Here is a 3,452-nt window from a genome sequence, read left to right as displayed (position 1 = left end):
GTGGCAAACATGTGGCTGAGTCCTAACCACTGTGCTTTTTCTTAATCATACAAGAGACTCAATTCTTCAGCAAAGGCATGTACTCAAATAGCATAGTAAGGACAGATATTACAAAGCATTTTCCCCAATGCAAGGATACCCAACATCCTCCCATAAACATACTGAGAGTATAGGACTAAGGGAAATGTAATCATAAACTTAAAGTACAGTAGCAGTGAGACACATTTTAGGGGGACGTATTCTTATGTTCATCTTCCATAAACTGGCTTTGCTTCCATCTTCTGTTTATTTCTTTTAAAAATCTATCTTAGTTAGGGGCAGCTAGGTGGCGCAGTGGATAGAGCACCGGCCCTGGAATCTGACCTCAGACACTTAACAGTTACTAGCTATGTGATCCTGGGCAAATCACTTAACCCTAATTGCCTCACCAAAAAAATAAAATAAAAAATAAATAAATTTTTAAAAATCTACCTTAGTTGGTGAATTCCTTAATACATTCATATCTATACTGTTATTCCTTTCTCACTGGAAGTTTCCCTTTTCGCCTTCATGATTTTATTCTTGAGCATCTCCCATCTCTCCTGGGGTAACTTTCTCCTGGAGCACTTGATCCATGGGATTCTACCTATCTTTCCTCTGAACCCAGATTCAAGGACTGAGTGGTTACTTATATGTAAGGTTCCTGTTATTTCTACCCTAACTGGTTCCTCCTTGTTAGTGAGAATCAGTTCCAGGATAGAATTTTCCCTTCTTAGTTCCAACACCTTTGGGCAGCTAGGTGGCTCAGTGGATAGAGCACTGGCCCTGGATTCAGGAGGACCTGAGTTCGAATCTGACCTCAGACACTTAACACTTCCTAGTTGTGTGACCCTGGGCAAGTCACTTAACCCCAATTGCCCCACAAAAAAACAACAACAACAAAAAAAAATAACTGTTCAGTTCCAACACCTTTTAAAGGATGAAATTATCACTAAGGCAAATAAAAAATTATTAGTTGCTCTGCTTTTGGCATAGGAAACTCTAGCAGATGTTTGAATAATTAAATTCCCCCATCACTACTTTATCATACCCCTGTTCCAGTCCTGTGATCTGTTTCCCAAATTCTTCATCTAATTCCTTTTTCTATCTGAGTGATTTGTAGTATACTCCAATAGGGAAAAAAATCACTTCTCAGAGCAAAGGCATATTAATAACAATGGCTATAAAGCATTTCCCCCATAAACCTTGGGAGCATTCCTAAAATATACACAGCATCCATGGGGAAAATGGGCACAAATTTAGAGTTCATAGAGAACATGTGGTGGAGATGCCTCATTCCTCTGATATTTCAGGGTACCCATGCAAGTCCAACCATGTCATCCTGTTCCTCCAAGTAGACACTTCACTACTCCAAACTCTAGTGGCTGAAGCCATGATCAAATATAAAATCCTCTTTCTGGTTTTTAAAACCTTCACAACCTGGACCCTTCCTACCTTTATACCAATCTTATATCTTATTCCTTTCCATATACAGGGGTATCCTTGCTGTTAGAAACACACACAACATTTCATCTCCCAATTCCAAGCCTTTTCATTGGTTGTTTCCCTGGCCTAGAATCCGCTTCTTCCCTACCTCCACCTCCTGGATTTCCTAGCTCCCCTCACTACTCACCTCCAATTTCACCTTCTGTAGCAGGTCCCCTCCATTCCTAACACCTTCCTTCTGAGATTACCTTTCATTTATACTATCAATCTATCTATATATCTATGTATGTATCTATCAATCTATCTATCTATCTATCTTATATATACATAGTTATTTGCCTTTCATCTCTTCCATTAGGATGTAAGTTCTTTGAGGGCAGGGACCATGTTTTTGTCTTTCTTTATATGTCCAGTGCTTAACACAGTTCCTGACACAGTAAATGCTTACTCGATACTTGTTGACTGTCTTTTCTCATGGTGTTCTTTTTTTTTTTTTTTTTTTTTAGTGAGGCAATTGGGGTTAAGTGACTTGCCCAGGGTCACACAGCTAGTAAGTGTTAAGTGTCTGAGGTTGGATTTGAACTCAGGTACTCCTGACTCCAGGGCCGGTGCTCTATCCACTGCGCCATCTAGCTGCCCCATCATGGTGTTCTAATGATGCTTCCCACTGGGAGAAACTGTGATTCACTGAACTGGGATCCTTTGGGTCTGCTTTTTTTTTAATGAAGTTTAACTCTTAATTGCTTGATTTATTTAACTCTTGATTTTCTTTCAAGAATCCATAATGGGGGGGTGGGGTGGCGGGTGGCAGCTAGGTGGTGCAGTGAATCTGGCCCTGGATTCAGGAGGACCTGAGTTCAAATCCAGCCTCAGACACTTGACTCTTACTAGCTGTGTGACCCTGGGCAAGTCAATTAACCCTCATTGCTCTACCAAAAAAACCAAACCAAACAAAAAAAACAACCAAACCAAAAAAAGAGAATCTATAGTCTGTTTTCTTCTCTACTGCTAGAGGTCGTGCTCCTTGAAACTGCTTCCTGCTCCCAACTCATTGTGTCTGTCTTTCTGTTTTTTGCTTAATGTGGTAAGTAGCTCTGCTGCAAGATGCCTTGCATCTTGATGCATCAAGACTGATGAGGAAGCAGGAGGGGGGAAAAAAATCACACACATACCCCTCCCAAATGCCCTCCAGTATAATTGAAATGGTCACACCTTACCAAGGTTCTTCCTATACTATCATGAATCTTCAAGTGTGGTAAAACAATTTAGAAAAAGAACTACCAATTCACCAAATTGTGTATACTCTTAGGCCCAGAAATACCATTACTAGGCATATAACCCCCAAAGAACTCAAAGAAAGGGGGAAAGGACCCAGATGTACAAAAACATTTATAGAAGTACTTTGTTGTGTAGGGGCAGCTAGGTGGCACAGTGGATAGAGCACTGGCCCTGGATTCAGGAGGACCTGAGTTCAAATCCAGCCTCAGACACTTGACACTTACTAGCTGTGTGACCCTGGGCAAGTCACTTAACCCCAATTGCCTCACCAAAAAAAAGAAGAAGAAGAAATACTTTGTTGTTATAGCAGAGAACTGAAAACTAGTGGAGGTATCACCAAATTGGGGGATTTCCAAATAAATTATTGTATAGGAATGGAATGGAATATTATTGTGCCATATGAAATGATGAACAGGATAGATTCTGGGAAACTTGGGTAGACTTGTATAAAATGATGCAGAGTGAGTGAACAGAGCCAAGAGAACTATTTATACAATGACCACAGTAATGTAAAGGAAAATACTTTGAAAGACTTAAGAACACTGATCAATGCAATGACCAAGCTTGACTCCAGAACACTGATAATGAAACAAGCCTACCACCAACATAAATTTCTTTTGCTTGACTATATCTATGTAACATCCCATTTTAGTTCACTCCCCCAGGTCTCATCGGCATTGGTAGATTGGATCCCCAGAGAAGAGGCTGCT

This window comes from Dromiciops gliroides, chromosome 5 (genome assembly GCF_019393635.1).
Source record: "Dromiciops gliroides isolate mDroGli1 chromosome 5, mDroGli1.pri, whole genome shotgun sequence".
In the NCBI taxonomy this organism is placed as follows: Eukaryota; Metazoa; Chordata; class Mammalia; order Microbiotheria; family Microbiotheriidae; genus Dromiciops; species Dromiciops gliroides.
The sequence above is the reverse complement of the archived record's forward strand: the minus strand, read 5'-3'. Positions refer to the sequence as shown.